Below are 7,122 nucleotides of genomic sequence, written 5' to 3'. Positions count from 1 at the left end.
AAAAAGAGTGCAAGGAAGAGGGAGAATGGAGGAAAGGGAATTTAGGTGGAGGAAGGAATAGAGGGAAGACAGAAAAATGAGACGGATCTAGGAGAAGCAGGAAAGAAATGAAGGAGGATGGATGGATGAAAAGGAAAGGGCAGAAGAATGGATAAAATAATGAAAGTAGAGAAGGAAGTAATAGATGGTTGAATAAAAGGATGAGCGCATGAAAGGGAACGTGTATGGATGGATGAGTGACAGGATGGATGGAAAGAAAGGAGGGTCTGTTACTAGGTGTGTGGAAGACGGATGATGGATGGGTGTGTGGAGAGATAGGTGGATTCATTGAGAGAGTGATGGAAGGAAAAAGGAAACAACAGAGATGGATGAAAGGAAGGGAAGGGGAGAAAGGGAGGGAACACCAGGTGGTCGGATGGGTGGATAGATGGGAAGACAGTAGAAAGATGATGGTGAGGCAGGCAAGAAGGAGATGGGTCCATGGATGGATGGACAGACGGAGGGATGGATGGGTGGATGGATGGACGGACAGATGGATGGATGGACGGACAGAGGGATGGATGGACGGACAGAGGGATGGACAGATTACTACCTTCCAAGCTGAGAATGTTCTCTTATGCCAGAAGACTGTAGGGCCCTGGGGCTACAATGTATTTTCCAGAAGTTTGGGAATTATCCCCCCCTTGTGGGTAAGTCTGTGTATGGCAGGGACAAAGGAAGGAGTTTTATGAGCCTGTATTTCAGTCAACTTGACTCTCGGATCTCCTCTTGTCCTCCCCCCCACTGTCACCTCTGTCCCTCTCTCTCCTTCAGATGTCCACTCCCTCGGGTTATTTAGGAGCCTTTACTCTGCTTTCACCCAAGTACCCACATCGTCGGAGCCTCATTACCGCCTGGACTTTCAGGTACGAGCAGCAGGTTCTCTCCTCAGGAGTCTTCTGAGATTAGCCATACCTTCGCAACTGAGACTAGCTCGGTTAGTGGCCTCCTCACTCACGGGGTCCCTTTGGCCAGGCAAATGTGCTACAGCTGCCCTGTTAAGAGAAGTGTACGTGTCATGGTTTTGGAGGCAGGCAGGCTTGTCTGCTGCTTGACTGTGTGACCTTGGACAGGTCCCCTTGCCTCCCCATGCCTCAACTTTCTTCATCTCCCAGACCCCTATGAAGTGATTATTGATCATCAATCAGTTCCAAGACACACATTTCCCCCACACTGTAACACTGTAACATCTGAAACTGGTATGTGTCTTATATTCAATGCTATGTCATAGTGTAGTTGGCAATTTAAAAAAAATTCTCAGTGGCACATTAAATAATGTGTATCTTAGTCAATGGTATTTTGACATGAGAGAAATACAGTAAAATGATTAGATAAGAAAATGTCTGGTTACTTGTCCAGCAAAGAGTAGGGACTCAAAACTTAGTGGTTTATTCCCCTTTTCCCTTGACTTAAATAATATTAAAAAAAAAAAAAAAAAACAGTCAAGTTGTTTATTTGACATCACAATATGTGGGGTTCCATGCTGGAGAAGAGGTCCATATTAGACTACGTTGGAGGAGAAGTCCATGCTGGAGGAGTGGTCCATGGTGGCCTCTCTTGCATGAACATCATCCTACCAGCGCCTCAATACATGGGAAGTTCTGATTATGAAAAGGGTGTTTTGTTCCACAAAGTAGGACCTTCAGGGATTTTGGAACCAACAACCCGTATGCCTTCTGGCACTCAGCCGTCCAGAGTCAGAGATGGGGTTCCAGATTTTAGGAACAGCTCTGCCACCAGCTCACTGTAAGACCTGGTCAAAGCTGTTCACATCTCTGAGTCTCCTCTTCCCCGTCTATAACCCCTATGTTTGCAAGTTTGCTGTGAAGATCAAATGAGAGGCTCGGGCCCTGGCACGCAGATGATGCTCAATTAATGGAGGCTTTCTGATTTTCCCCAGGACAAACACTTCCCAGCCTCTTTCATTAACTGGCTGATTGAAAGTAAGTTTTTCTTCTTATATCCATCCCCGTTGTCCCCCAACCTCAATGCCGTCTTCAATGTTGAGCAATCCTTTCTCAAGGTTCTGAAAACCAGTGTAAAGTCCTGCGGCTGTGGACAGCCCACCTGACACACAATCTATATTTTGGTCCATAGTGAGCACTGAAGCTGGGTTTTTGGGTAGCAACGTCACAGTGACCAGTGTTACGACGGGGCTCCTGAGCTAGCCCTCCCCATAGTGATTAGTGTGACACTGGAATTCTAGAGTCTCCTATTCCATTGTGATTCTTTTTTTTTTTTTTTCAAAGATTTTATTTATTTATTTGTCAGAGAAAGAGAGAGAGAGAGCGAGCACAGGCAGACAGAATGGCAGGCAGAGGCAGAGGAAGAAGCAGGCTCCCCACCAAGCAAGGAGCCCGAAGTGGGACTCGATCCCAGGATGCTGGGATCATGACCTGAGCCAAAGGCAGCCGCTTAACCAACTGAGCCACCCAGGCGTCCCACCATTGTGATTCTTGTTGTAGATTTTTCTGAAGTAGCCCATTCCATAGTGATCAGTGTCAGACCATAGCCCACTCCATCGTCACCAGAATTAAGGTGGAACTCCTGAACTAACCTAGTCCACAGTGAAGAGTTTGGACAAGAGATCCACTCACTCTAGAATAATTAACCATTCAATAAAATTGCTGAAATTTTCTACTCTTGACGATCAGTTTTGTAAGATTCTTGGGATATCCTACCCAAAAGCGAAGACTATTGTAATGGTGTCCCTAAAATACTTCACTGTTGTGGTCCGTTACTGGGATATCTCATTCCATAGTGAAGGTATTACCATTGGGTTTCTGGGCTAGCTCCTTCTCTTGGTGCTGAAGTGAAGCTGTTCTTAGTATTACAGTTAAGCTTCCAGGCCATCCCATGTTATGGTGAAGAGAATTGTAGTGAGATTCCTGGGACATTCCACAACTCTAGTGTGAGAAGCTTCCCAATAAAGCCAACTGATGACTGAGTCTTGGTAGAATTCTTCTTCCTTTCTTTATTTTTTAAAAAAGATTTTATTTATTTATTTGACAGACAGAGACCACAAGTAGGCAGAGAGGCAGGCAGAGAGAGAGGAGGAAGCAGACTCCCCGCTGAGCAGAGAGCCCGATTCAGAACTCAATCCCAGGACCCTGAGATCATGACCTGAGCTGAAGGCAGAGGCTTAATCCTCTGAGCCACCCAGGCACCCCCATTCTTCTTCTTTTTTTAAAATCATGTCACTATGTTCCCAGTCTATTCCCAAATCCCCTAAGCTCTATGTGTGCGGGGGAGGGAGCTCTGGACAAAGGAGAACTGTCCTGGCCAGACTTCAGAACTATCATCACAGCTTGCCTCAGGCCACCTCTGCCCCCTCTAGGTCTCTCAGGGGAGGAGAAGAGACACCCCTCCCTCAAGCAGGAGGAACAGCCTAGAGTCTCCCCAGGGGAGCCAGGGATGGCCTGACTCATCGGAGAGCCCTCTAGCTGCTTCCCTGGCAGTTCTCCATAAATGTGGTAAAAGCCAGGGAAGATGGCCAGAAAAAGCTGTGGCCCAGGCACTCTGACCCCGGAGTCTGAGGCACAATGCCACTCCCAGCTTTCCAGTAGACCTCTACCAGTTGCATCCTCTCTCTGGGCCTCTCCTGTCCCACCTGTAAAATATGCACCATCTCTAAAGGTCTTTCCATCAACGATGAGTGTTGGGGACACGGGAGAGGACAAGACCAGAGGCCAGAAGGGTCTCTGGAAAATCCGTAGCCACTATCGGTCTGTCTCACGGTGGTCTTTCTTTGTTGCCAGTTGCAGAGACCCAGTGGTCACCCTATCTGTAGGATCAGCGTGGCACCCCTGCCGGGAGTATGGTAAGGAGGTTTAAACCCTGGAGGGTCCCTGTGGAACTCTCTGACTTCCATCTTGAGGGACTGTCATTTTCATTCACTGCAGATAGTCCCTTTGTTAGAGCTTGGCTTCGGATATGCTCAGGGCTGGTAAGATGTCATACCTCTCCAGAAAGGTGTTTCAGCCTGGGGCCGCTTAAGGCAGAAGAGCCTCTAAGACCTGAACCAAAGGAATGGGGCGGTAATGGGGGAAGGCCAGGCAGTGAGCATCGCGCCCCCATCGCGCCCCCATCCGGGGGTACATGTGCTGCATGGCGGAGGGTTTGAGCATTCCCGCGGGCCACAGGAGCTGAGGCCATGTTCTGCATTCCAGTAAGATGTGAAAAAGTCAGCCTGTTGACTAGCTGTGAGCCGCTCAGGGCTCAGAGGCAATGGCGCTACCCCAGTGAGGTTGCCTGGGACCCTCTGACCTGCACCCTCAGCTCCTGCTTGTCTGTCCTCTGCCTTCCTGTCCCATAGAAGAAATCTGCTCCAAAGCTGCTTTTTCAGTGTTTAAGATACACTTAAGGATCTGCCTGGGAAAAAAAATACAACTGAGGAATAAGATATACATTTAAAATCCCAGAAGGACAGAATCCAGTCAGCAGAGGCCCTGGAAATCCCAGGATCTTCCCGATGGGTGGGTGGCAATGAGCTGGGAACCCTTTGCGTGCAGGAACCTCTCTCGGGACATGGTTGCATATTTCAGGGAGGGGGTGGTCCCTGTCGCAGGTCTTTGGTGCAACAGTGAAGAGCACAGGCTTTGGAGTCAGGTGGACTCGAGTTCAAATTCTGCTCTCCCACTAACTCTCTGAGCCTCCGCTTCCTCTTCTGCAAAATGGGAGTGAATATAGCCCCTAGCTTAGAGAGTAATCCTGAGAAATGCATGAAGAAAGCTTACGTGCAGAGCCTGCACCGCGAACTGCCTCCTCCCGGGAACAGTGTACCAATGAGGAGGCAGAGGGAGAAACTGGGCAAAGAGCTGGTAGGAACTCTAAGGATGTGAGAACCCATAGTCAGACCCTCCCCGTCATCCCTGCTCCCTACGGACGAGTCCCTACAATGACAGGGGTGGAAAATGCACGAATTTCAGCCGCCCCCTCTGCTCATCCCTCCCGGCATTCCTCTGCGCCCTGCAGAGCAGAACTAGTGACCAGAGCAGACGGGCAGGACCTCTGCGCGAAGGGGTGCAGTTCTGAGACTATACCACGAGGTGGAGCTATGCCCCTGCTAATCCGTGTTTCCTATACCCAGACTGAAGCCACTTGGGTAAAGCCGCCTTTTTAATGTCAGGCACTGTGCTGGGCACTTGGCTTTCATGATCTTGCTTGATTTTCTTTCCTTTTTTTAAGATTTTATTTACTTGTCTGTCAGAAACAGAGAGAAAGAGAGCACAAGCAGGGGGAGCTGCTGGCAGAGGGAGAGGGAGAAGCAGGTTTCCCACAAAGTAGTGAGCTGGATACAGGACTCAGTCCCTGGACCCTGGGATCATGACCTGAGCTGAAGGCATCCAGAAGCCCCATTCTTGCTTCATTTTCAAAGCCATCTCTTAAGGTCAATATTATCAGCTTCATTTCAGAGAAGTGATATGACTAAATATGGAGGCTAGGAGTCAGAATTCATGGGCTCAAATCCCTGTTCTTCAGCCTACTAGGATAGTTAACCTGCCTGTGCTTCGGTCTCCCCATTTGAGAAATGGGGCTAATATTAGCAGTAACATTATGGTAGTTAATAGACTTTAACTATTTGTTTGGTTTTTTGGTAGGCTCCACACCCAGCGTGGAGCCCAGTGCAGGGCTTGAACTCATGACCCTGAGATCAAAACCTGAGCTGAGATCAAGAGTCAGATGCTTAACCCACTGAGCCACCAAGGTGCCCCTTGAGCTGCTTGTTTTTGTTCTGTGTCTGGCCCTGTGCTGGGCACCTCACGTGAACCATTCATGTGGTCCTCACAGCCACCTTAGGAGGTGACTGTTAATATCTCTGGTTTGCAGATAAGGAAACTGAGGCTTAGAGAGGCTAGCTGCCTATCCCATTTTCACATAGACGGAGTGAAATTCCAACTCAGGTCTCCTGGCAGAGAGCAGTAGGAGGTGCCGGTGACTAAAGGCTCAGGGAAGAGACACCCCAGGTTCTTGTCCTGGCCCACAACTGTCCATTATGTCCCCCACGCTGCTCTGGCCTGTTTTCCCACTGGTACTACAAGAAACAGGAGGATGTAGGAAGCCAAGCCCTTTTGCAGTGCCCTGGCTCTGTGACTCACAGTATGGCAGCCAAGAGACCCCATCCTGGAGGTGCCAGAGCTGGGGCCGAGGGAACGCACAGTGAGGGAAGGAGCCCAAGTCCACCCTGCACAAAGCCACCCCTGAGCTCCAGCCTCTCTAGGCTTCCTCATGTCCCATGAACCCATGGCCTGAGGACACCCAGCGGTGGCTCACAAGGCCATTCTGGCCCAGTGACACACATAACAGCCTCCATTCCCCCAACCTCCTTTTCCAGCACCACCTTTGTGAACAACACGAGAGGTCCTGTGGGCCTGGAGCAGAACTGCGTGGAACCAGATGGGGAGACAACGAAGGGAGACGGAGGGAAGCAGAGTGGCCTTTGGTGTTCTCCCCAGAGTCTCTGCGGTGCCCCCCACACCTGGTGTCCTTGTCCGGCGATGAACAGCCCTGGGAGGTGGCCCGTTGCCAAAGAATCTGGAGTGGGAGGGCTGTTGGTTCTTTCAGACAACAAACACAGTCAGGTCACGTTTGACGTGAATCTGATTTATGCAAATATGGAACAATGTCCTGAGAAACATTAATGAAGTTTCACTTTGCGACCAGAAAGTTAATTTTTTTTTCATTGTTAAGAGCGTACAACTAAACACACTTCAGTCTCTCCCTCCTTAGGAAGAGTCAAGGTCCTTTCCTTTGGCACCACATTCCCTCCAGTTCCCTACCTCCGTCTCTCTTCCCCTTCTCAGCCAAGGTCCCCGGAGCTGAGCTTCTCAGCCTTGAACTGCACAAGAACCACCTGGGGCTCTGTTGGAATGCAGGTCCTGGTGTGGTTAGAGTGGGCAGAGACATGAGGTTCTGCCTTCCCAACACGCTCCCTGCAGAGACCGCTGCTATGGGTCCCTGGGCCACCCTTTGGGCTGCAGGCTTGTCTTGGGCACATCCAGTGCTCTGCCCACCTACTTTCCATCAGTCACCCCACAACCCAGCCCCCACACCAGGTCCTCAACAATTTCCATGTGGAGCAAA

The 7,122-nt window shown here is 49.9% G+C and overlaps 1 long non-coding RNA gene across 1 annotated transcript; it reads left to right on the top strand.

Moving 5' to 3' along the window:
• Window positions 1–1,576: 1,576 nt before the first annotated feature.
• On the top strand, window positions 1,577–6,698 carry LOC131808243 (uncharacterized). Its single transcript, XR_009344744.1, has 4 exons — window positions 1,577–1,785; window positions 1,940–1,982; window positions 3,798–3,859; window positions 6,374–6,698. It is a non-coding gene; the product is annotated as an uncharacterized LOC131808243 (long non-coding RNA).
• The last annotated feature ends 424 nt before the right edge of the window (window positions 6,699–7,122 follow it).

Source organism: Mustela lutreola, chromosome 9, assembly GCF_030435805.1.
Source record: "Mustela lutreola isolate mMusLut2 chromosome 9, mMusLut2.pri, whole genome shotgun sequence".
Taxonomy (NCBI): Eukaryota; Metazoa; Chordata; class Mammalia; order Carnivora; family Mustelidae; genus Mustela; species Mustela lutreola.
The sequence above is the reverse complement of the archived record's forward strand: the minus strand, read 5'-3'. Positions and strand labels throughout refer to the sequence as shown.